Consider the following 27,831-nt stretch of genomic DNA (forward strand, 5'->3'; position numbering starts at 1 on the left):
GCCTATTTTGTGAGGCCAGCCCTGTAGTGCCACCCCATCTCCTGCTATTTAACGTGATCCTTCTTTGCCTGCATTCTGATGGTGCAGCTTTTTCAATAAAGCAGACAAAAGAAATTGGCAGATAAAGAAGAATGCTTTTCACCGGAGTCCAGGCACTGCCTTGGCTTGCTTACAGAACAAGCAAGGAATGGAATGGGGAAGAAATTCACCCCTCAAGCTTGGATATCCTGTATGAGAAGAGCAACAGTAGCTTTTTCAGAAACAGCATCAGGCTGGATGTTGAGCCATCTCTAGAGTTTAATTATAGCTAGAGAAATTAGGCAGTCACATTAATGCATTGTGTGTATTGCTATTATTTATTGTAGATACACTCTTTTTGTATCACATACTAAAAAAGTCTGGTTAAATTCAGACATGTTTGAAAAGCATCTCACTTTGTAATCAGCATATGAGTACTATTTTTATCTGGTATTACATGGGTTCCACAGAAAGATAAATGTTTGACTGTCAGCACCTCCTATTTCCATTAACCTTCTTTTCCTCATTAATAACTGACCTAGAGCAGTAAGGGCCACCCATGAATTCAAGCAAATAAAACAATCTGCTTCTCTTGGCCCAGTGCTTTTGGCTTCATTGAGCCTTAGCAGAGTAAGCAGCAACATGTCTGCTGGGAACTATTTACAACTCCACAGACAACAGCTTTCGGTGCATTTCCTTGGTCTCACCCATTTAGCCATTCTATCCCTAATATAGTAACCTACTCCATGCTTACTAAAAAACTCATTGATATTTGGGACCTTGAAAACTAGCCAAAACCCACAGAAGATAAGCATAATAGAACACAGATTATTAACACATATATTTAGCATAACAGATCCCAGTATTAATAATCTATTTTTTCCAATTCAGACCTGTTCTGTAAAACTCAACCGTGAGGTTGTATCTGATGAAATGGTAAAGCTGCAGAGAAGAAACAACGCACAAAGAAGTGTTTGCAATTCAATACGAAAATGGTGTTTCGGATTTTAATACAGTATAATTGACCACACAGATTTATTTTTTTTTTCTTCCTGTGAAAAGATAATTTGGTATTAAAATCATGCAGTACTTCAATAATGTAATTTTTATAATGACAGCAAAATACAATTTCTGTAATGCAAGTGAATCGTAAACTTATTCAAATTAAGCATGTAATATGTCTGACTGCTGTCAGTATTATCCATTTTAAAAATAACTCTGGCATCAGCTGTTATTGAATACTATTATATTTCAACTACATAACAAAAACTCTTGAAGTCACAATATAAACATATTCAAATGCCATGTTGCGTTTATTTGGGAAATGAATCCTGTGGGAACAAGTAAAACTTTTTCTTCTTGACAGTTTTATTGAAGGTTTTTTAAACAGCTGAACCTTAGGAATTCTTTCCCCATTTTCAGTTGAAAACTGAAACTGTGATGGTTTAGACCTTCCAAATATAAAAATTAATTCCCAAGGATACGCAGGGTTCCTACTGCTTCTTGCAGTTGCAAAGAGGCGTAATCTGTGAAGGACAAGACCAGAGTGTAATTGCACTGCTTGTAAAAGTGCTGTTTCATCTGTGTTACTCATCCTCAGACCTTTTTGCTGCTGTTTGTGCAAGAAGTACAATTGTGTGTCACTTCTACAAGATCTTAAAGGAATTTTGATAGATGAGCAGATTGAGTGAAAGAAGCTACCTGAGCAGTTTCTGCAGGTTACCTCACTTAGGTTTTTAATATATAACATTCCTGCCTTTTTTTTTCCTCGGGGCTCCTTCCTCCTCTCCTGATGGAGAGCTGCATGCTCCTTCTCCGTAAGCTGAACAGGCTCCACGAGGAGCCTGTTTCCACAGTAGGCTCTGTAATGTGGGGCACCGCAGAAGCATACTTTGATGTTTTTAACTTACGGTGCTTTTCTCCTTACAGCTGGCAAGTGGAGTGCTTCAGATAAGTCTGCACCAGGTCAGGGGGATCTTTGTGTAAACTGAGGTGAGTGTTGGATAGATTATGACTTGCATTGTGCCCCCTTTGATCTGTGCACATATTCGCGTTTGATCCCTGCGCAATACACTGAGCCATGCACAAAGCAATTCTGTCTCCTTTGTCTACGGCTACTAGATACTACATTGGGGATTGTCATCTGTTTTCTCATATGTATGTTTAAAGTGAAATACAGATAATATTCCCTTACGCTGCTGTATTTCGTTTTCAAAGATACGTTTTATCGATTGTAAATTTTACTTCTTACCAGCAATACATTACCCTGGAAGCAAACTGAGTTAAGTGTTGTCAATGTGGCTGTAATTCCTTTGCAATTGTATGAGGTGTGAAATTCACTTGACTGTTCTTACTGAAAGATCTGGAGGGTGGGAGATTAAAAAAAATTATTTACTTCTGTCAAGCAAGCATGGAGAAGTACAGATTATGTATATCATCTCTAGGAAGAAGATGGAGGAGCTGTGGTTCCAAAAGACATCCCCATAAGAAAATGAAAAGAACGCAGGACAAACATTTTGGGGTTTTGGTTTAGTTTGTTTTTTTTTCCTTTTTCATCATATATATGATATGTGTAAAGAGACAGTAACAGTTTATTACACTAAAAGATAAAGTGTTGATTGAGCTAAATTAAAGTTTGAAGTAGAAAAAATTATGCAGAATGTCCCTGCTACAAACTTCTTAAAACAACGTGTTTCTCTTGATAGAAACCTTAGTCATGATGGTCACAACAGAAACCAGAAACAACCTTTTTGGGGGTGGACAAATAGTCTTTTTATTTTTTTTAAATGGATTTAAGATAATTTTTACTCTTTACTTCAAAATTATGATCCACTCTTAAAAGCAGGCATTAAATTTTATAAGAAGAAATTAACTCATTAATTAAATGTGGGACTCTCTGTAAAATACCTGCATTGATACTGTTGATTTGGTGTTTTGCCTTCTCAGTCACTACCTTAGCATGGCACTAGGAGGCAACCTGCTAGTACAGCTGTCCTTCCTCAGGCATCAAAGTCGTTAATATTGTCACCTTTCAGCATCAAATCTCACTGTTAATGGGAAGGTTTTGGTGTGTAAAATCCCAGCCTGTATTACTACAGTCTCCTTAGTGTCTTCCACGCTATACAAAATGGCAGACTGGTGGTTAAGAACACCTTCCTGAGGCTTTGACCACAGGTTCAGTCAGTCATGCCAATTTCTAATGTATTAAATGTACAAGTGAAGTCAGGTGAAGGGATATTTAGACTGCTGGTCTTGACAGGGCTGTGATAGCTAAACTGCCTGCATTGACAAGACATGTGTCTCCAGGTACACCCAGAAGCAGACCAGCTTAGATAACTTTAGGGGGGGGAAATTTATGCCTTTCTCTCTACTGTTGACATCTCTAGGATAGAAAGCAGCCAAAAAAGGGGTTGGGGTTGAAAATGCAGTGTGGTTTCAGGTACCAATGGTTACAGCTAGGTAGAGTTTAAGCTTTTAATGGAAATGAGCATACAGAACAATAAAAATGATAATTGGTCAGAAGAAAGAACATGGACATTCTCAATCTGGGCACCAAAATGTGTTCGTTTTCATCTTCTCTTTACCTCGGTTTGCATCCTTATTATTTTCATTGCCATTCTGAAAATTAGATGTTAGAAACATGACAATCATAGGCAAATCTAGGAGAAAGTTAATAGTTCGGGTCAAAAAAGGTACTATGCTCTACATAAGGCTGTGGCCACATATAGAAAAATTAGGTTGAATAAAAAGTCAGTAGACTGTAAATTTATTACATGTGCTAAATTAGCAGATGGTCTTTCAAAAAAAGTAGCCTAAGTACATGTCCTTTAAGAATTGCATCAGCACAGGTAGTGATGCATATGGGTAGAAACTGAAGTTTCATGGGCAAGAGCCACACCAGCTCTTCCTGGCTGTTTTAGTGCTTGACTTTGCCACCTTACATCGTTCTATTGCCATAAAAGTTCCTTTGTTGTCGTTTGGGTGCAAAGGTGTATTTATGTATTTTCCAATTCTGTAAAGAACAGTGCTTAGATGTTTTGAAAGATTCAGTGCCTATCACAGGGGGACTCATAAAGAGCTGGAAACATGTTTTAAAAAATGCTCTCACGAGTGTAAACTAAGACAGAAAGTTGAGTTTGGTTTGGTTATGTCTGTGCTCCTTTGTTTGCTTTTAGTGAGTATTTTGGCTAATAGATTTACTATGAGGACTGCTCACACCAATAGCACATTTTAAGCAAATGTTTTAAAAATCCAATGGTTATTTAGACTGAATGTTTTCACTAGGAATCTAACTATAAGCTTTACTAGTTTTAATGTATGTTTTATTATTAAAGCATTAAATTGGAAAGTATGTTTCTGCACACATGGTTTTACATTTAATTAGGAATTGCTAACTCCTGGGTTACATAGCAACTTCCAAGAGGGCACTGCAGGTCACTTGCTTGGCTCTCAAGAATTTAGGTATTAAGTACTTTCAACAATATAGCATAAATTCTCAGACCTTTTCATTAGGTTTATAGTTGGACTTGATGATCTTAAAGGTCTTTTCCAACCTAAATGGTTCTATGACTCTGATTCCCTTCAGTGCTGCCTTCTGTATAAGCCAGTCTTAAAATCTGTATTTCAAATGCTGGGATGTGTTGTGATATTGTTAGGTACACCAAATGATGCATTAAAACAGGCACTGCACATTTTTTAAAGGAAACAGGTAATTTTGAACTGGGATCATACATAACAAAGGAAAAAAATCCAATAATTTCAATTTTTAAGTCTGCTTAAATGTAATTATTTATCTACAACTTCTCTTGGCAGGTTTGAAGTCTTACATAGAATCTTGTCTTGGATTTTTACCACCTCTTCCTTCCCATTTTAGAAAAAAATAATCAGGTTTGTGTCTCTCTCATAGAAACATAATTAACATCAGTGGTGTATGGAATTAATGCTGCCTGTAAGGAAAGAGCTTCACAATTGAATCATAGATTTGCTGCTGTGCAGTTCGAAGATGTGAGCTTTGCTCACAAGACAATGGGTTTATATGCTGTATTCCATAGATTCTCATTACATGTCTTGTGTCAGCAAAATTATATTTGGCAATCTCACCACTTGCATCAGCTCATATTAATATTATTTGTAAGACAAAATGGTCCTTGATACTATGCTTCTACTCATCAGAAATAATTTTGCTCTAGAATGCTAATATTAAAGTTTATATATGATTACATTACTGTTTGTTTTAATAATTTCCAATAAAAACAACTACTGTTTTAGTGGTTCATGTTATTTTCTTGTATTTCCTGGCAAGTACTGCATGTCTTTATAAGGAATACAAAAACAAGTTGGCTGCAGCTCAGCTGAGAGGCTGACTCCGTAGGCTGTGTGCCTGGTGGAGGCTTTCATTTAAACCAGTGCTGTGGACAGGGCATATCAGATGGGCTGCCTTCTTCAGCTTCTGAATTGTGCTCTCTTATAGTGAAAAACTACAAAACAACATTAATTAAGACTTCAAATATAATGGAAAACTGCTAATCTCAAAATAAAAGCCTGCTAGGGAAAGCAAGAAAGGCTGATAGCATACAACAGCTCACGAAATGGCAGCTGCTTGGGTGCACACCACCATCCTAGACATGCACTACCTGCAAAACTATTAAGCAGTAACTACATACGCAGAAAACACTACCAACTGCAGGGTGGTTTTGGTGTTGTTTTGTTTGTTGATTTGGGGTTTGTTTTTTTTTCTCTTGAGGCATAATACAGAATAAAAAGCAACTTCAGATTGCATTTAGGTGTAATTAAACGTACTGCAGTTTCAGCTCAAGAACAAATTCCCTGTCCGTGTATAACTTAAGGTCTCAGTGAATATAATGTGCATGTATTGATAGATCATCTCACATTATGTAATATTTGAAACACTGAAGCCTACAGACAAAAAAAAAAACCAACCAAACAAACCAAACCTAGGAATCATGGAAAATGCAGTTGTGTTGGTATATTTTGGGAAATACATGAAGTTTTTTTAATAGCTGAAAGAAAACAGTAAACCCTGACATACAGAGATATAGTTCTAATTACCACCCTATCATGGATATTTCAGCAAAAAACTGCATTTCAACCTTTTGCAAATTATTGTTTGGCCAGTTTAACATATTTGTTATTGGCTATTGAAGCTGAGGACAGGAAACTTTTTCACCATTACCTCTTTTCAGTAAGAAGCAAACCATTCAGACCCAAAATTGAGGGCTGTTCTTACCCTGTTCAGAATGTGAAATTTTTTTCTCTCAGCACTTGTATTTGTTTCAGAGCTCTTCTCTGGCTAGTCTGGTTTATATTTCCTCCTAAAATGGACAAATTCTACAGTCATTTAAATCCATCCAACCCTATCGACCTCAACCATATTCTTACCCTGATTTACAGCCTCATTAGGATTTTAATGATGTAAATGAAAGTAGAATTTGCTCCTAAATCTTCACTCTACATTAAAGAGTATGTTCACCTCTCACTGCAGGATGTGGGAGTATGTGCCGCAAACAGAGAACACACAGCTAAAACTTGGCAGGCAAGGTCTCGGCGAGAGGGTGGATTTTTTTGTTGTTAATGTTGAGCTCACTTCTTTCCTTAGATAAGCAGGCACACATTCCCATGTATCTTGTAAAATCTTTAACAGCTCTACACATGCATGTACAAGTGTAGCGCTGTTTTTACAAGATAGACAACAATTCTTACTCGCATATCTTTCTGATGAGAGAATCAAGTCATCAGTCTTGAATGTACTTGGTTTTACTGAAGTTGCAACACTACAGAAAGGGTAGGCGCTTACCAGCTATTGGTGCTTTCCTGGAGTACCTGTAGTACAGAAATAGGTCCTCCTGCACCAGAGGTCCAGCCCTACAAACCTCTGAATGGGTCATGAATGAGAAAGTGTGTCTGCAGGATATTTATTTCTCTATTTAGTTCGAACTCTTAGCCTTAAAGCCTGATCCAAAGCTCACAGAAGGAAAATCCTCATTAACTTCAGTGCCCTGAATCAGTTCCTGAAAAAAAAGAAAATAACATGTATCCCTTTCAGTATCTTCCATCAGTTTAAGCCAGAAAACCCTTATTGCTTCAAACACACTGTACACAAAAGAGTAGCTATGAAGGACTCAATATTTGTATTACACACTGCATTTTACAGCACAAACCAGCAAGTTTACTCTGCCCTTATGCTCTCTGCAGCTCGGGTGTATGTGTAACTCCTAGTAGAGAACCACGTCACATGAAATGATTCTCCTCTCACCCTCAAAACTATCTTCAAGGAAGATCTTTGCTGGAACTTGCTGCTGAAGAGTCATTTCCATGAAGTCTTATCTTAGAAAATGATTAGAAAAGCAGAATGATTGGACATCAGAACGGCCCTGGGCAGCTGATTTGATACACTGAGCCTGGAGTTCATTCACCCATTGCCATCTGAATGCCAATAAACTGCAAACAGTGTCACATACACTTTTGTATCGTTAATGGAGAATCATGGTGTGGCCAGTAACACCAGTACCATGGTTGAGGGCAGCCTGATCAGGGATACAGATTGCCACTTACAGCAAGATGATTAGTGCAAGATCAGGCTGAACACCACATGGACAGGTTTGAATGATTATGCACAAGAGGAAGAATTTAAGGATTTCTTGCATATGTTAAATTAGGGCTGTTTGGTTTTGAGTTTATCTTAAAGCACATCAAAGCTTGATTACTTTAAGTAATAGGTGAAGTGCTGCAGAGTCAAGAAGCAGAAGAATTTTTAAAGCTCTTACATAACTCCAGTGATATTTTTAAGCATATTAATTGGCAGGTGCTTCTCACAAATAAGGAGGTGACTTTCTGAAAATACATCTGCCCCTAGGGTATAGCATGGCTTATTTTGTAACTTCTATCAACAGCAGAATTCATCACCTGTAAAAATGAAAAAGGTGGCACTCATTTTCAGAAAGAAGTAGTCAGGAGGAAGCTTTCCTCCCCAAAACAACAGACCAGATCAGGAAGGGAATGCAATCAAAACCAGGGAATACTTGAATTCTGCACAAGCGTTCAGGCTCCCCATGACCCTCTCTCCCCACTCTGCAATCTGTTGGTGATTGCAAGTGCTGGGGACCCCATTATCTCTCCAAAGGGATTCAGCATCAGTGGTAGAAATTATTTGTGCAAGTGAAGTTTGTGGGATCTAGTCATCATTTATATACATATGTATGTATATGGCACGAGCACTGCCGCAGCAAGCCCATGGATGGGCAGTGGCAAGCCTCATCACTCTGCTGTCATCCTCATGGCTTAAAATGGCAGAAAAGATGGGGGTAAAAATAACAGTGTGTTTAAAAACAGCACTGCCAGTAACTGGTTTATATCCATTTTCTCCCTTTTCCTTGATACAGATACCCTTAACACCCAGCAGAGAGAAACACTTGGATCATGCTGCATGCGTGCAGCTGAGCAGGGGGAAGCATCAGATGCTGTGCCCCTATCTTGAGGGTGGCAGACACGGCATTTTACTATAAATGCTTATGTATTAATACACAGAAACCTGTCTTAGTAAGGTTTTCTGGATATCTTAATTCTGGTGGTTCAAAGTGAGAGTGAAATTACAGGTGCCAGTTTGCAGCACTGAATGCTGATAAACAACTTGCAATTTTGCAGTGGCTGGTCACATCTGGAGCCTTTTGGGATGCAAAAAGTACTGGAGGATTATTGCAAAACTTAGAGACACTTAGGTTACCATAACTTTTTTGGTTTTAACCTAAATTTGTAGATTTTGGGGGGGGGGGGGGGGGGGGGAATTTTAGGTGTTATTTAGCTAACCAGCTATGTCAGCAGCAGAGCAAGCAGAGAGACAGGTCTATAGCTCTTGTCAGGAAACTTCTTGTTTGACCTTAGAATGAGACAGGCTGGTATAAAACCATGGATCTGTGGATTGTGCTCCGTTAATTTCAGTGTGTTTTAAAACTCCATAATCTACAATCCCTGACTCTGACCTAGCACTCTGACTACGTTAGCCCGCAGCATTCAACAGACTTGTGCAACGTTGAAATAAACCTGCTTGATAAATTTAAATTCTCCTTTTTGCACATTTAAGTTAGCGTAATATACTTCCGTAGCTTAGAAAATGAACAGACACCAGGTACAGAGACTGATGGATGGACCCACAGCACTGGCTGGGAAGGTCCCTTGCTTTTGCATTTTGTTGTTCATGTAGTTATTCCGGTATGGGATACATTGACATAACATCAAATTTGGTTTTATGTATTGCTGCAGCCTTCTACTATTTTCAAAGCACTCGGTTATTCTCTTTTGAAAATCCCTGCTGAAACCTGAGAGGCTGTTACGAATTAAAACCTGTTTAGAATACTGTCTTTTTGTATTTGTTAGCATGTGTATGGAAACACAAAAGGGCTTGAAGGTTTCACTCTTCCTGTTCCTTGTATGCTGTAGTATTTTGAAATCCTTGCAAAATCTCCATCAGGTCACCGTACTAAAAATTATGCATGTATGCAGTTAATGTTCCCTGACTGCTTCTGATCGGCTATGTCTGTTCCCTTTCTGTGCTCTCCTGTTGAGATCATACAATCTGAATGTAACATACAACAGACTGGTCAGAACTCCACACCCTAGCAAATTTATAAACCCTGCTCATGGAAGAAATATTCCAACCCTTACAAAATAAAAATCTAAATGCTAATATGCGCAGGTTTAGGTTCTCCCCCCCCCCCCCCCCCCTTAACATTTAGTATATACTACTTGTGTTAGAAATATCTGAAATGGCTTTGATGTATTTTCTGTTATTATCCACAATTTCCTGTTATGTAAGGTATCTCTCAGGAGACTTTGTACTCGAGAATAGGTTGCATTGGGAATTATAGCTAAGATCTGGCCCAGTCTGTGTTTTTAGCTCACTGAGCATTACTGTTGTGGAGAGCACTGTATTTTTCCTATACTGCTTAGTGTGTTTATATAAAATATTCACTCTGAAACTGAGAATGCTCCAAATTTATCCTCTTGTGGCACAGATGATCTTTCATGAGAATACGGTTAAACACAGGGTTTTTTGCTTCAGAGAAGATATTGTCAAGTTGGGTCTGGCTTTCTTCCCCCTTCTGTTTGAAGGTCAGTGATCATTTAGGAGTTTTCTGTCATGCATTTCAAATGCTAAGGCAGTGTTTGTAGCAGGATATATGAGCCATAATTTATCAGTGAATCTCAATTTGTTCTTCAACTCCCTTATGGTAATGTGGTGCAGGGAAGCATGGTTTCATTGAAGCTCTCATTTGATGATAGTAAACATCTATAACCATCAGACTGCAGTCTTTAGTCCTGTGACAATGCCACATGCAATGCTTCTATCCCATTGAGAAGTGTTTGTTTGCACATTAATAGCTGTGGGAAGAGAAATCTGATTGTTCTTCCCCTTGACCACGTGTTGGCTGCTGGCAGCTTTGCTGGTAGCTACCTTTGGTAGCTTTCTTGGGAAAAACAGCATGGGCTGGTGAGGCACTGGCACAAGTTGCCCAAAGAAGTTCTGAATGCTCCATCCCTGGCAGTGTTCAAGGCCAGGTTGGAAGGGGCTTGGGTACCGTGGTCTACTGTGAGGTGTCCCCGCCCATGGGGTGGGGTGGAACTTGATGATCTTATGCTCCTTTCTAACCCTAACCACTGTATGATTCTATGATCTCGTATCTCAGTGTCATACCTGGCAGTGTCCTTGACTTTCTGTATTTTCCTCTCGCTGTTCTCTCATAGCTGCTGCATTTAAAGTCTGTTCTGCTCCTAATTTCATCTTATTCTACTCCTCTGTCATGAAATGGCTTTGCACAAATAGTGTGTGTGCGTGCGTGTGTTTGCCAGCATAAGTGCATGCATCAGGAATTATCAGCATGTGCAGGAGTTTTCCATTTTTTCCCATCTCTAAAGCTGCCATTTTTGCCTTTCTTGACATTTTCTATGTGCAGAACATCATGAGAGAACTCCTTCACAGTTCCATGGCTCAGTGCAGAAATACCTATGGCTTTAAAAGTTTGCCAGTAAACTATTTTAAGAGATATTTAAAATGTTGTATGTGTCAAATATATTCAGTTTTCATTAACCAAACCAGTTCATAATGTACAGAATTCCTTCTTGATTCTTTCCCTTATGTACCCACAGACCACAGGGCCTCAGTTAACCCCCTGCTTTTAGTGCCCTGTCTCCATTCCAAAAGGGAAGAGGCAAACTTTCACATTTAGTTAAAACATTTTTGACTGACATACATGCCATCTTGATGCAAACAAACAAAAAAAGAAGAGGGCCTTACTTGCAGGGTAACCTGCCATTTGTTTTGCCAAGCTGTTATCTAGTGTAACACACCTACACTGGTGAGGCAGAGCCCTTAACCACAATGTTCATGTTGGATTTTACTTCACGGAAGAATGTTTCTTGACCCTGGCTCTGATAGCAGCAATCCAGAGGCCTTCCAACACAGCTCTGGCTCAACAGTGCCCACAAACGCCCAGCACACCATCCTGCACTGTCAGCAGGCACAGAGCAAGAATTACCATTTACAGCTCTCTGAATACTGCTGATTCATTGACAAAACCGGAATTGCACTGTATGATACCAGTACTATTCATAGCCCTTCCACCCCTCTTGCAGGCTGTAGTATTTCTAAACATCACCACTGCTGTCAGGAACTGAAGATGATCTGCGAACCTCTTTGACCAGCACTGGATCAGAAATCATTAGTAGTTTCTTACCCACAACTTTACTCTTGTCTGAAGGTTGGGATTTGATGAACTACCTATAAATATGGCAGCTGGGTAACTTGGTAAGGAGCATGACACTCAGATTTGTGGATGCATTTTAAGAAAAGAATACAAAAAACAAAGGTTGCTGCTCAACTGTGAAGCATTATAGATCAGTGTGCTGCAGGACAGTGGGTGATTTCCCAGTTCCTAGTCACTTGAGCAGCTCTGGGACTGGATGCCTGGATGCTATACTTGACCCTCAAACCTCTCCTGACAGTTGGCTGTAGTACTTCTGCTGCATTGGTAAATGATACAATGAATACAGTTAAAAGGAGGGGGATACATGGGTTAATGAGCTGTTGGCATTTCTCCTCTGTTTTGTGGTCACAAAACAGAGGAGAAATGCACTAAATAAATGTGTGTATTTAGTGCACACATTAGCTAAGTGCACTAAGTAACTTCATGCAAATTCAGCACATTTGGGAGTCCTCATCAGAAAGAATCTAAACTTGGGCACAGATGATTTAATGGTGAAATGGGGATCCCTCTGAAAAGATGTCATTGCAAAGAATTCACTGATACTGAGACCTTCTTGTGCCAGGGAAAAAACAAAACACAACTAAACAAAATGCTTTTAAGCTCCATCTCCAGGCAGGAGAGGAGCCTGGGACCCGTTGTGAGCCCAGGGGCTGCTGAGTGAAGTGTAGAGACCTCAATGGCCACCAAGCTGCTGACTGGGGACATACCTTGAGATACTTCTACACTGCAGTCAGCAAACATGGGGAACTCTTGAGTTTTGAGCTGTGCCCACAGAGACGTTCTTCCTTGCCTGATGGTGTTGGAGGATAGTACAAAACAAAGTGCCCTGGGAGCAAGGTAAATGCTGTGATCACTACTCTGCATGGCCATATTCACCTTTTCTACTTAATCCTCCTGGAATCTGGCATGTGTTTCTGGAGGGATGGGGAGATGGCCCTAACTGCCAGCTAGCTCTCTTCTGTCCCTGTGATGTGTTGAAAAAATGTGTCCAGATCTTTATTATTGGAAGGCTCTGTTCCTATATATCCTGAGAATATGTACCAGGGGCAGAGGAGGGAACTTGAACAGAAAGATGTGTACCCTCCAAAGTGCAGTGAGAGTTAGGGTGAGAGATGTCCAACTGGAATGTGTTGAGTCAAATGTGGAGTCAAAAAGGAACAAGCCAATGGGCCTACAGCTGCCAGCAGCTGGAAGGGTATATTTTTGACCACAGGATTCTGCTTAGTGCTTCAGTTCCAACCAAACCTGTGTTCAGGTGCCTGCAGTCATCCTTTCCTGAATATACCCCATCCAGTTCACATAGCATTTTGATGAATTAAAATGCTGTGCAATTAGTATTGATATTGTGATAGCTCAGGCAGGATCAGGGCTGCCTTGTGCTAAGCTCCTCCAGCCAGCTAGATGAAAGTCTCTGATCCATAAAGCAGACAAAGCATTAGTAGAAATACAACAGATAAAACTGAAAAAAAAAACCCCAAACAACCAACCAAAGAAATCTGCAACAACAGCTAACAGATTTGTCTGCACTGAAGGGCTGACAGTCAATCTCATATGGGATGGAGAAGGGGACAAGGAAAGGTGGCTCTGCTTGGCCTCACGGAGCACTAACTGTTATAATCACTATCAAAGTCAGAGGAAATTGCATCCATTTTACTGTTGAAACATACAAAATGTACAAAGCTTTCCAAGCATCCATAAACAGTTAAATATATTAGAAAGTAGAGGACATGAGCTTGCTGTTGTTACTCAGTCTCAACTTGTATTGTTTTCAGTGGCCATTTAAGCTCGATAAAGACAGAAGGATCCAGGCACAATGTTTTTAATTACAAGTGGCATTTCTAAGACTTCTGCGGTCAGCGCCTAATCCAAAAAAGTGACTTCATTTTGGACTCTGGCAGTACGGATGCTCTGCGTAAAAGGCAGAGTGCAAACTCATTTCCATCCTGCTTTAATAATAGGTTCAGAATCCAAAAAGGAACTTTAAAAACTTTAAACACTTTAATATTCAGACTTAAAGTTTTCCTTCTGTAAAGGGGTTTATAACCAGCAATAAAAGACTGCCTTTGAAAGCTGACTTAAAAGGTCCTAGGAAACCAGTGGATTTCAGATTTAAGCTTCCACTATTTAAAGAAAGATTAACTGTTGAATAAACAAATTGGTAGCTTGCATGGCCAAATCTGCCCTGACTAGGTGATATAGCTAAACTCTTTTGCACAGTCAAAACATACAGGATGCTCCAATGCATCTTTCAGTAGTGCTTCCTGCAAGATGAAACTGAGGAAGACCTCATAGCAGCCTTCCAGTACCTGAAGAGGGCCTACAAGGGTGCTGGAGAGGGACTCTTCATCAGGGACTGTAGTGATAGGAAAAGGGGAATGGATTCAAAATTAAACAGGGGAAGTTCAGGTTGGACATAGGGATTAAGTTCTTCACTGTGAGGGTGGTGAGGCCCTGGCACAGGTTGCCCAGAGAAGCTGTGGCTGCCTCATCCCCAGCAGTATTCAAGGCCAGGGTGGACGGGGCTTGGAGCAACCTGGTCTAGGGAAAGGCGTTCCTTCCTGTGGCAGGGGTTGGAACTGGATGAGCTTTAAGGTCCCTTCCAACCCAACCAGTCTGGGATTCCATGGTTCTATGAACTGTATCTCCGGACGTCACCAGTAAATATGCAACCAGTCTGCCATGTGGGACGGGCTTGGTGTCATGCTGGGTGTCATGTGCCACTTTCCTGGACATCAGTGATGCTGGCATCTGAAGGAAAAGACTGAGATTCTCCTGTTCAAAGAGTGCTGGGGGACAAAAGTAAAACCTGCCCACCTTTTTGGGAAAGGGGTAAGAGTCCCTAAAAGGATGACTATCTACCAGGTTAAATGAAGGAGACAGAGGTGTTTAAACCACCACAACAAAGTACCCTAAGACCAATTTGTTCCTCTTTGGGAAGGAAAAGAGACACTGCACCATTATATAAAATACTCTGCTGTGATTTCACGTTCTGAAGGATCAGTCTCAAAAAGAATTACAAAATAGGTAATTTTAGAGGAGAAGCAAAGCAAAATGTCCAGATGCTAATGTTATAGCATTTATGGTTTTATACATATATTTATGTAGTATAAATAGCCGCGGCTGCTTTGGGCAACCTGTGCCATGGCCTCAGCACCCTCACAGGGAAGAACTTCTGCCGAAGATCTCATCTCAATCTCCCTGCTGTCAGGTTAAAGCCATTCCCTCTTGTCCTGTCCCTACAGGCCCTTGTCCAAAGCCCCTCTCCAGCTTTCTTGGAGCCCCTTCAGGCACTGGCAGCTGCTCTAAGGTCTCCCCTTAAGGATCCTTCTCTTCTCCAGGCTGAACCAGCCCAGCTCTCTCAGCCTGTCTCCAGAGCAGAGCTGCTCCAGCCCTTGCAGCATCTCCGTGGCCTCCTCTGGACTTGCTCCAACAGCTCTATGTCCCTCTTGTGTTGTTGCACCAGGCCTGGATGCAGGACTGCAGGGGGCTCTCCCCAGAGCACAGCAGAGTGGGAGAATCCCCTCCCTCAACCTGCTGCTCACGCTCTGGGGATGCAGCCCAGCACATGGGCTCAGGCACACACTGAAGCCAGGTCATGGAGAGCTTCTTGTCACCCAATAGCCCCAAATGTGTTTGGTCAGCCTGGCTGTCAGCTGCTCCTTTCCTGCGAGGTCCTGCATAGTGAAGAGACAGTATCTTATTTGCAGACAAATAATTCTTTAATCCCTTGGAGAACCACTGTATCTGTACCAAGATACACAATCAGTCCTTCTTTGGAAAAACTGGTAAGTAATTGTGTAATTATTTCTATGGTGACAAAGACTTAGAACGTAACTTCAAGACATTTAGAATAATAATAATGTGCCTAAGCAAGTGCATATTCTAAAATGTGCTGCTTAGAATAGGTCTTGGTTATCTTGTCTTGGCAAGGTCTTAGACATCTTGTGCAGTCTACCTACCATAAACCTCCTCACAGCAGGCAGCTGCTCAGCCTGGAAATTAATTTTGAGAAACACAACTGACCACTGAGCAATTTTAGCAGTAGTTTTTGCTGAACCTTTTGTGGTAAACTATGTTCTTAGCTGAGCACAGAGTGATCGGACTTCAAAATCAAGGCATGTATGCTGCCTGTGGTATGCTAGAGCATCCCTTGCTGTGCGGCACACTGACCCCTGCATTCTCATACCAAATGCAGCACCTGGAAGAGCAAACCAGGCAGGATTTACATATGAAACCCACTTATCATTCATCTGTTTGTCTTAACTGTTCCTGAAAAATAACTCCTGAAAATTTTCCAGTAAATTGGTTAAAAAATGGGCTTAAGGGCCTTCTGTCAAATTCTATTACTAGTTTGTAAGCTGTACAGACACTCTATTGCTAATGTGGGCCTGTATGTAAGACTTCCTTGGGAAATGCAGATAACTGAATTCAAATAATTGCAAGACAAGAGCAAAGATACAGATATATATTCAGGGAAAAATGCATCAGATTATTCTTAAAAGAATAGGAAAGAATGGGGTAATCTTGCCTTCTCAGAGTACTGCACTCAATCCTATATGAACTGACTTCTCTCATGCATCTTCAGAGAAAAGACAGTATCATCAAGAAACATTCTAATAGCTTCAGAAGATTTAGATAGTGAATTGTTTAAATCATATTGACTATTTCTATGCCTTTTGCTTTGGCTTGGTCATTTTCAGCTCAAATCTTGAGACAGTTGGCTTCTAGTGTACACTTAGACAATGAATATGTAACATGTTTTAAACTCTAATATGCTTTTCATTATGTAAGACATTTTCTGTGTTTCAGATAGCTTGGACAATGTCACTAAATATGTCACATTCCCCTTCTGCTTCTCATAAACTAGCACAATACTGTTGAGTTAGGCTTCATATTCACGCAGAGAAATATCCAAATCCATCCAAAAGACTGTTTACATTGACATCAGAAAGGATGGAAAACAAATCACAACATCTGTATTTGTGCTAGGAGCCAGATACTGCCAGAACCATGGAAATCAGTGGCAACACTCTGACTGGATGCTAGCATTTATAAATCCATTTTTTACTTTTAAGCAGACCTAATTTGGGAACCTTGAAACAGTTTATTAGTCCCCTATTGTTTTGACTTCCATCTGTCCAAGTACTTCTTGAATGAGAAGGAGACTGTTGGGTAATAGCTGTTGAAGATATTTGTATGTGTGGTAGATTCACTATAAAAGGTTAAGAAAAAGATTTTCTTCACAGTTTCCCTCATGTCCTTCCAGAAATTTGGAGTCTGTTATTTCCTCACTCCTTAGCAGCAATGCTTGGTCCATCCTCGTTTCAAGGGGAAACTCACTTGTGAATAGACAACATCATCAGACCTGCTGCATCTGAATTTAAAATTTACTGTTTCCCTAGACATGACAAGCACCTACGGAGGTGAAAGGGGATTCATAAAAGACAGTGAAAAAAGTCTCAGTGGAAAAAAAGGTGCATTTCTTAACATCAATTATATTAATTTTTAAGGAATCAGGATGCAGGAAGAAAAAGAAATATAACCTAAAATATACTCTTTTTATTATTGTGTATTTCTTTGCTAGTTGTCATTTCCATTAACATGAAAGTTACCTTTAATACTGACAGATTTTTTTTTAAAAAAGGACTATGTCTGTCAGGATGGAATACGCGCAAACAGCAGTATCAAATCCAGAACGACTCTCACGAGCCGCCACTGACTGACAATGGAAAGTGGAGTATTTGGGAAGTCACATCAAGTGCCTTCTCCTGCTTCCACTTAAGGCACTGACAAACCAGAGCCAAACTCTTTAAAAATCAGTAGTCTCACCAAAGAGAGATGAGGAAGCAAGCAACCATGTGGCAATGAAATGGCTCCCTGATTCCTCTGTATTCTGGGCAATTGAGGTATCCTTTTCTAGTGAAACGTTTTTATCCCCACATTCATGTATGACATTTTTTCCATTCTAAGGTGGGACACTTCAGGCTCACAAGAAATTTCAATACACTGAACACAGAATGCCTAAAATCTGCGGTATGACCCAGAGTCTTGTCAAGAATTGATAAAATAACGTAACTGTTCAGAACCGTTAATAAAAGTCTCACTAGTCTGGCATGAGCTCGTTGAACTCAAGATGCTGGAAAAGACTCAATATTTGGGCTAACTAAAAATGGCATTAGAAGGACCATCTATGCATGGAAATTGGTCTCTTTCAGAAAAGGTTCACGATAGGACAGATGTGTCAGTCTCAGGATTGCTACAAGGGCTTTGTACTGGGCAAAGAGAGTAATAAGAAACTAAAAAACTTTTGGCATTTCAACTTTATTGAAAAAGGGTACAAAGGAACCACCTCTGGATATTGTAAAACTCACAAATAAATTCTTTACAGCTGCACAAGGAAAGATAACAGTGAGAGCCCGATATTTCATTCCTAGCACAGTAAAAAATCCTATTATAGCCAATGCAGTTATGGGTGCACCAGCTGTATTATGGGAATTCTATATAACTCCTGTCTGTTTCTGAACCAAACCCCCTGAGGTCAGCTTGCAAGATTAAAAAGTCCTCCTCTTTCATATACATGCCCTTCCCCATCCTTGTTCATTTACCAATGTGTGGAATTAAGTAAGTTGTCTTAATCGGACATGATGCCCTTCCAGGCCAGGGAGGAGCTTCTTAAGAACTGCCTTCCTATCCTGTACTCTTGTGTAATGGCAACAGTTATACAAAAAATGCGTGTCTTCCTTCCTTACTAAAATCTATACCTTGGGAGGCACTGGTGTGCACATATCTCATGCTGCTGAAAGAATGTTTTGGGTATTTGCAGGATTTTTTTAAGTGTGGAAGAGAATGAAGAGGGGAAAAAATGAAAGAAAAATAAAAAGAAATTGAAGAAATTAAAACATCTCTGCTTCTCAAGTCCACTTTTAAATCATCAGGGGAAAAAGGCCACCACAGGTCAGGTAAGCATCATGAATCTGGGCCATTTTTGATCTTGGTTACGAAAAACAATAAAAGACGTATCTTTTAAATAGCACAATTCCCCTTACATTCAGATATCCCAGGAAACTACCATGCTAGCCAGACTACCAGCACTCAGTATATGGAGAATTTGAGAGAACAGATGGGAGAAGCCACTATTTCTAATACAGCCCTAGGGCATCTCTGTTCCCTTGTTTGGTTTTGTAACCTCCCCTCTTCCAGCTGCTCAGACCATGACATGATGCTCCTCACAGACCCACAGTACCACCCTTCATTGGACAGAAAGACCACACAGGGAGAAAGCAAGTGGCTTCAACCATGAGAACCAGTCTGCCTGCATAAACAAATCTCTCACAGGCCAAAGCAAGACGTCAGAAAAGCTTGTTCAGTTCAGCTCCCACCAGACTTAGACACGGGAAGTGTAGCTCAACCAGCTCAACCAGCAGAGTAGTCATCAGCAAAGGTTTTTACTCATTTATATCCAGAAATGGAGAAGTGGGAAACCATTTGGAGCGCTTAGTTCAGTCCAGTCCCATGACTTCTGTAGTCTCCAAACAGAATCTCACATTCCTTTAAGTGCAGAGTTCCTTTGGAGTAGAAAGCCTGAAGAGGGTTAATTTTATGTTTGCCTTAGACCTAGCAGTCCCTGGAGACTCTGCACTGGGGTTGTCCTTTCTCATTCATCACAGTGGATTTCCAGCAGTTGGTTTAAATAAGACAGAACATGTCCTTAATCTAAAAAATTGTCATGTGCTAAACTTCAGGAATTAACTTCAACTTCTTGCCCAACTTGTTTGAAAGGGCCAAAATGGATCTAGGAGTGAACAGCAGTGGAAGGTGTGTTATCCAGAAACCTTCCTAGACAATACCATTAAACGATGGCATCTTTAAAGACATGCTGGGCAGACAGCACAGGTGTCCACATGTCTACATATGTCTGCACCATACTACAGACACTTGTTTACTTCTACTAGAGTTCAATCTTTGTGTCTATTCATTTTCAATGAAGGTTTAATATTTTCCTTCTTTTAGAAGCCAGAACTGATTATTTCCATACTTTACCCTGGCATGGCGATGGCAGAGTATTCCATAAATATTTCAAAAGGAAAGCCTGCAGATTCATGTAAAGTTAGTTTCTTAGCTGAATAATAATTGTGGATATGTCAATGAACTGGATTTTTCTTTCTTGAATAGTCGTAACTTTGTGTCATATGACACTCACTAAAGTCAATAAATGGGATTTTGAAAAACTGGGCTCTACTCTTGCTTTGTAGTTCATTTTGGACTTCCACAAAGGCGATTTCAGGATAGGCACCTTAGAGAAGAAAATGATGAATCAGAAGTGTAGAGAAGAAAAGGGAAAGAAGGGAGAAGGAGAGTTTGTTCTTTCCATCAATATTAAATTGTCCATTTCCCAGCTGCAGGCTCATGAAAAGGAGACTTCTTGGTGATTACCTAGTAATTCAAACCTTACAAACTCACCCCAGAACACTCAAAGACAAGGTAAAAAAGGATTATTTTTTTTTATTGCAGATTCATGAAATTTGATCCACAGCAGAGCTTGGAGAATTCACTAAGCTTTTGAATGCATATGCAGACTGGTATCAATTTCTTTTTTTATTTCTTCCTTACCAGATGAACAATATACATGAACAATATCATGTGTATGTGTGTGTAAACATGAGTAGCTTTTATAAATGCAAATGCCAAAGAATACAAGTAAAATAGTCTGGTTTCTATGAAGGGCTCTGTCTCACAAAACAATCTGCTGCACAAACCCAAACCAAATCTCTAAAACACTATTCACGTGTTAACATTACAGAGAATGCCTGCATTTTAACTTTTTACCTATTCATAATAGGAACCAAGAGGTATTGAACCAAAGATGAATCTAAGTAGCAAGTTATCTTCACAATCCCCCACCACTATTACCACAGAAGATATTTAGAGTCAAAGGGCTTCCCTCCCAAACAAGTGCACACTCGGTGCTGCCTATACCCCTGCTTTACCTATAAAGAACCCAGAATTAAAAAGTTGTAATTGGGTCCCTCTGGTGTAATAATGCCTGTAACAGTTGTAACAGGGACTGAATTTGGTGTAGTTCTTAGTATTTCCCAGTTACTGATGAAAAACCAAAGGATACTGACAAACTTATTGCCACAGTATGTATCGCTTGAAACCCAGAAAGTTCCATCTACTCTTGGTTCAGTGAAAGCCTCTGTGAGAAATAAACAGCATTACCTTACTTTTCATGGCTTCATACACTATGAAGCACTTTAAATCAATTTTCCTTGTTATTATGCTGGAATTTTGGAATGGTCCTGTGAGTTATATTCCTGTAAAGTTTTTTTTTTTTCCTTTATGAACCTGTGATCTCTTGGACGTTTAAGAGAAACACAACATACATAAGTAGAAATTAATGAATGAGTATTAGCAAGTGTGGTTTCCTTTCTTACTTTCAACACTGCTATTGGCCAGCTGCTAATCAGTCAGATCCCGCATAACTTTGATTTGGTATGTGTTTTTAATCATCACCACCCTCTCTTTGGGTTCCCGGGCCAAAATGGTGAAATTTTAACAGTTTTCAATATATCTATTTCTAACTGAACATGAAAACATCAGATAGTTCATAAAAACTAGAAGAAGCTCAAATATTGGTGTTGAAAGCAAATGAAATAACACATAGCTATCAGTCCACTGGAATGTTTCATACTTCTTGAGAACAAGAGCAAGCCCGCAGACAATTGTTTTATTTTCTACAATTCTTGAGATCCAGAGAAAGTAGCTCCTTTGAATATTAAGCCCACAGCACAGGCTGAAATGATCTCCACCTCCCCTCAGTCACACACATCAAAGGCAGCAGAAAAGTTCCACAAAACTGCTGTACATCTGAATGTGTTGATAGAGCCTGACTGATATGGTACACCACTGGAATGATACTTAATTCACCAATATGTGCTCAGCAAACATTTGGAGCAAGAGAACCATTTTTTCTCACCTTTTGTGTTAAGTATGAACTTCTAATGTAAAGACCTACCCAGAGAATAGAACATCAGATGTGTTTGTTTTATGAAACTGTGTAAAGGTTTTCCAGAGCTGTCACAGCATGATAGCTTTGGCCATTTATTTTCCCAGATCTTTGAGTGCTACTGCTTGCTTTGGGAAACTTTTTTTTTTTTCCTTTTCCTGAACAGCATTTAATAAAAGTCCTGTGAGTAGTTCTGAAGAGGTTATTTACCCTAATCACGGTTAACTCCTGGCTGAAGCAGAAGTGTTTCTGCTGCTCTGCCTGTGCAACCCAAGCCTTGCAACTCCAGGCCTACAGTCCACATAGGCAACCTTATCAGTACAGCCTCACAAAATTGCTTTTTTTACTAATCCTAAACCCAAAAGAAACAAATGTGTTAAATAAGCCTGTTGAAGTCAACAGCATTCTGCATATGTCAAACCAACTCAGGAATTATCAGCAACTCCATACTGGGTTCATCCTTTTTCTGTAACATACTGCTGAGTGTGGTGACCCTGAAAATAAAAGCAATTTTGATTCTGCTAATGTGATTTTTGTGGGCTGGTTTTAGGTTTTTTTTTTGGGGGGGTGGGTGTTTTGTTTTAGGGTTTTTTTTTCAGTTTTAGCATAGCATTAAATGCTGAAAGTGCCAAGGCAAATCAATCTGCCCGTGTGGAGTTTTGTGTAGGATTGGGGTCTAATTTGGCCTCGCATACACCTGTATCTCCAGCTTTCAAGCTGTTTTTCTTCCGAGTTATTGGCACACACAGCAAAAAGAATCACATTCCTGATGTGACACATCACTGAACCAGCAATGGTGACTTTCAGCTATCCTTCAAATGGTTAGTAATTGAGGCTTTTTAATTTTTTTTTCCACAGGCTGGGTTGTCTGGTAACATACAGTTTCAGTCAGTTTAAAATGACCAGTTTTAGCCATGCCAACCAAAGAAATGAGGGCAATCCCACATGCTGCGAGTGTTTATGTGTATGTCAGTCATAACTTTAACCCACTACCCAATTATCAAGCAAATTTGACAAAAGGAAGAGTAGCAATTCCAGTTCTGTAAGTGAAAATACATGGCTGGGGAGAACAGGGAGACTGTATCTGAGCTGTTCTACATGAAAGGCAACATGAGTTCACCCTTTAGCCAGCACGTGAGTTTCTGTGTGTGAGAGCTAGCAAGCAAGATGTTGTGAAAGCCTGTTTGGTGGAAACAATATCAAGAAGATCTGAAACCACATAAGACACCAGAGAATAAAATAGTTAAATGCGGAGAAAACCAGTACTTATAAACATGTTTTTTTCCATTATATGAACTAAGACTGTGTGTCACTGTGTGCCCTTTACAGATGATTTCTGACATTCTGAATTGCATGTGAACACAAGCTGGATGCCAGAGTACTTAAAAGTGTGAGCAAACATATTGCCAATGAGAGCAATAAGCTCAGTGAAGATTTAGTCTTACCAAGTATTATTTCTAAGCTGAATATCTTCCGCTTCTCCCTGTTTCCTTCGTGGATGAAATAAATGGGTGACAAGAGGCTGCAAAGCATCCTTGCTTCCTCTCCACAGACAGAAGGAAATTGTGGTTCTCACTGGAAAAAAAGGAAAGTGCAAGTGGGAACTAGGGCCGTAACATAGGTTTCATGGGAGAATGGCAGTGAGAAAGCAAGGACAGACTCTGCTACTGCAGGAACTGCAGCAGATTCCAGATTCTTCCAGGTGGCTTCAGAGAACAGCAGTTCCTCTTCCCTGCTGCAAGGTCTCCCCAGCTCCCTTCAGTGAGCTGCTTTGCATCTCACAGGACAAGTGTCCTTTAGCAAATGCAGGCAACCAAACACTGCAGAGCAGGGCTGGCTCTCTGTGGTGTCAGAGCCTCCTTCCAGGAAAACTGCAGAAACAAAGCACCACAGAGGGAAAGAGAGAGCCCTTGCTGGCAGGAGACCTGGGTGACAAACAGGTTATTAATAATCCTTTTTTTGAGCCTCAGAACCATAGCATTCATAGGATATCTCAAATCAGAAGGGACCTATAAGGATCCTCCCTCCCTGCCATTGAGCTGTAATTACTTTCATTTTCTCCCAACTGGAAAAGAAAGTATAAATGAAGCTTTTGTTTTGCACTTGTGACCCATGTAGATTCTCCAATAACAATTTAGGACTCACTGCACTCATCTGAGCAATTCTTACTTATTGGTATGACATAAGAGTGACTAAGTCTGTAGAATGAAGTGCATAGCTGGAAACTCCACATTTAACATCCTACAGAAGCAAGGACTCTTCAGAAAGGCTTCAAAGCTGCCTTGGTCACGTGTCTGTTGAAAAAGACCAAACAAAAGCATCTCTTTCCCATGATATCGTGTTAAAAAAAAAAAAATAATCCTTACAGCTACACAACGATAACTATATATAACTAGAATTAAATTAGGGAGTATCATTTAACCGACTTAATTTCCTGAATAGCCCTTTGTTAAGAGCTGTGTGAGGACCTGGCAGTTAAGACTAATTGATGATTTTGAAAATCAACAGGACAGGCAGAACTATATAGTAATTGCATGCATTACTACGAGGAAAGTCATGATTCTGTAATATAAGTTAAATTGCTTAAGTAAGTCTTACACAGCTACACAAGTAATGTTTCACTGCAGATATTCCTGAATGTTAATCCATAACGTAACTAGCTGCAGTTAAGAGGGAGGGGAAAAAAAGAAAACCCCACCCAGTTTGTAGCTATCCTGTATCTCAGACAGGGTGATATAACATATGTTTTAAAACGATAAAGACTTCCAAAAATAAGACAGAGTTTCCAGAAAAATATTCATGCACGCCCAAACAAAAGCAACACCCGGTAATAATTGAGTATTTGCAGCTTTTTGTATCCAAGAAGTTAAAAGAAAAAAAACAACAAACCAGCCCAAAACAGCCCCTTTCAGTGGCTTAGCCGGTCAACACTCTTATACACAAAGCCCAGTGCTCTTCCCTAAAACCTAAGAATTAATGAGCATTATGTAAGAGATTTTTATAACACTCTAAAAATACATTGTGAATTCCTTTCCAGTGTCAGACTGAGAAGCTTTAAACTACTGCCACCCCTCATCCCCTTTTTGAACAAAGACTGGATCTTCATTTCTGATATTAGAAACTTAAATTTGTCTCAGTATTTAGGCCTCAAATCTCACTAATTACAGTATTGGCCTCTTGAGATACAACTGGTGCTGCTACCAGCAGTGTTTGTGCTCAAAATGACTGGCACAAGGGCAAAGATACACAGACATTCATACACGTATGAACACTTGAAGAAAGAATTAAGGACACATAAAAGTTCGTATATGGATGATTTCATGATGATTAACCTGCTTACAAAGCAAACTTTTGTACCCATGTGATAATGTTTTGTTTGCGTGGTGCTGACAGATAATACACCAAGATAGCATTCCTGCAAAGGCAGCTGTAATATTAGCCTGGCAGATCTACAGCAGGGTCCTATGAGCACCTTATTCCTTTTGTGCTCTATTTTTCATATGCATAATAAATAAGTACCAGCATTTTCCACCAAAGGATCTCTACGCAAAATTACAAAATCATCACCTGAATGTTAATGGAACCATACCCGTAAAGAGAACAGGTTTTAACACTGTTATTGGGAACAGAACCATCCTGCCCATGCCTGAGTGCCCATCCCTACTCTCCAAAAGTTCATTCCACTCTGCCCCAAATCACCATTCGATCTATGAACGTGCAAGGCACCTGCAGTCCTTCCGACCAAAATAAGTCACAAGAATGCAAGCAAATAAATCACATGAAAAATGGGAACAAAGGATTTTCACCTGTGGAAGACTTGCCATGGAATGCATATCCAGAGAACATCACAGCAATCCCATCAGCACATTTTTAGGGAACACCTCAACAGTGTCCTTCTTCAGAACAGAACTTTTCCCCATACAAGGCCAACACAATACTGATGGGCCATCTTCCCAAAATAATCCCCCACTCTTCAAACCACAAAACAAATCGACCAAAACTATTGTGGTAAGCAGAAGGGGGGGGGGGGGGGGGGGGGGGGGAAAGACAGAAGGTGCAAAGAAGACTGCCTTGCCCAGGAGCGATTTCTTCATTGTTACCATTTTCATGTAAAAGCCCTGCTGATACCATGGCTGATGCGTGGGAGAATGGAACAGGGAGTTGTTAAGGTCTCTGATGGGATGATAACTGCTCTTCCAAGCAAATAATTAGATGAAAACTGTATTCTGGATTACGATGATCCTGTGCCAAAGTGTCAACTACCTTTGTGTGTTTGCCAAGGATATCCACGGTTCACTCTTCTTCCCCCAGCAACTTTTTTTTGTTTCTTTCTATATTTTACCTACAATCCAAGTCCTTCTTTGTTCTCTGCCCTGATTCTTTCTCTGTGTTTCTTTCTCTGTACCATCTTCTGCCCCCCCTATTCACACCGAATACAATCAGTCATACAGCTAGCCTTCACCTGAACTCTGTGGCACAAGACATGTAAGCCCCAGGAATGAGGGCAAAATGCCTCCTTTTGGTTCATGCCTCATTTACGTGCCCTTCTCAGACTCCCTCTCTTGTCTTTTCCCCCCTTTTATCACTCAAATTTACCGTGCATTGTTCCTGTACTTTGTTTCCTTTTTTTGTTCGCACCCACAGTGGTTTTCACCTCCTCTGTTAACTTCTACCCTTCCATTCCATCCTTCTGCCATTTTCCACATGTCCTTCTCCCACCACGAGCCACCTTGCTCGTCATTCTTCCCCTGGCATAGGCTGGAAGCAGGAGCCTCGGCCACCACGGGGTGACTCGAAAGCCAGACCACTCCAACCATGCTCTCCCACTCACCTGTTAATACAACAATAAAAATACAGTGGGGCAAAAGCCTAGGACAAACAACCAACTTTGGCACAAAATGGCTTTTGTTGTGATATGCTTTCATGTGGTTTACTTCTGCACACATCCCGAACAACCAGCTACAAGCACCTCAGACCCTTCAGCCGCTCACTCCTTCCTGTTGTCTCTGCTGCTCCATCCCTAATTTGTCTCAGTTGCTCATTTAATACCCTTTTAATCCTCCCACAACAATTCCACCTCACCAACCATTCCCTTCGCTCTAGCAGCTCAAAATCCAGAGAATATATGGGTTCCCCCCCCCCCCCGCCCCTGCAGCTCCAACAATGATAAACAGATGCTGGTGGTCTATGCATTGTACAGCTTCCCTCCTTAGAATTGTGCGTGACCTTTTCCTGGCAGCACAGTGGGGAGATGGGGTGTATTTACAACCTGGCTTGACCTAAAGAAGTGCTCAGAGATCTTGCCATTAAACACTCAAAGCGCCCTCGGGTTACACACGTGAGTAGGTTTACAAGATTAAGTCATGGGTTTGTAAAGAGAGGCAGGTATCAACATCTGCAGAATTTGGGATCATACTTCGGGAAGTCAAACGCAGGGACAAGGCACCTCTAATAAAAACGATGGCTATGCATGGTCCCTGTGCTGCTCTCTTCCCATCATCCCTCTGGAACACAGGATTATTCGCAATGTACCCTTAAAACAACAATAATAATAAAAATTAAAGCATTTCCTTGAATTTTTTTTAGAGAAATTCTTTTCTCTTTTAACCGTGTCTAAAACCCGCAGTTTCGGCTGAGGAAACGTTTCCCCCAGCCTCTCAGGGCCGCAGGCCACAGGAGGCCTAGGCTCAGCCAGCCCGTGGTACACATTCCGGCGGGGAGCAGCCCTCTGGCCCCGGGGGGAGCTCTACCGGCCCTGGCCTTCCCCTGCCCCACCGGGAAGGGCTTGATCCCGGGCTCTGAGGGAAAGGGGGGCGCCGGGTCCCCGCTGAGCGGCCGACGGGCGCCAGCAGCTGAGGAGGGGTCCGCAGGAGCGGGGGAGTTACTGGCGCTGAGGGGGCTGCGGGGCTGGCGTTGCGCGCGCTGCGAGAAGGTGAGAGCGGGCCGCGGGTGCCGCTGGAATCCGGTCCGCAGTTTCGCGCTCACCGACGCGCTCTCCCTCAGCCGGCAGCGGCGGCGGGCGGGGTGCCG

The 27,831-nt window shown here is 40.8% G+C and overlaps 1 long non-coding RNA gene across 3 annotated transcripts; it reads right to left on the reverse strand.

Annotated features, from left to right (window-relative positions):
* Window positions 1-26,376, reverse strand: LOC133282641 (uncharacterized). Of its 3 annotated transcripts, none has more exons than XR_009747683.1 (5): window positions 23,952-24,154; window positions 23,247-23,372; window positions 7,803-7,941; window positions 6,266-6,858; window positions 1-2,380 (listed from the first exon to the last, which is right to left on the reverse strand). It is a non-coding gene; the product is annotated as an uncharacterized LOC133282641 (long non-coding RNA). The 3 variants fall into 3 exon arrangements; XR_009747682.1 differs by lacking the exon at window positions 1-2,380 and adding an exon at window positions 25,902-26,376 and having other exon boundaries at window positions 5,281-6,858; window positions 23,952-24,095; XR_009747681.1 differs by lacking the exon at window positions 1-2,380 and having other exon boundaries at window positions 5,281-6,858.
* Window positions 26,377-27,831: the final 1,455 nt, after the last annotated feature.

The sequence above is a fragment of the Pezoporus flaviventris genome, unplaced genomic scaffold, assembly GCF_033815535.1.
Source record: "Pezoporus flaviventris isolate CSIRO_AGI_PZ_B2104156 unplaced genomic scaffold, CSIRO_AGI_Pfla_v1 ptg000131l, whole genome shotgun sequence".
NCBI classification, from domain to species: domain Eukaryota; kingdom Metazoa; phylum Chordata; class Aves; order Psittaciformes; family Psittacidae; genus Pezoporus; species Pezoporus flaviventris.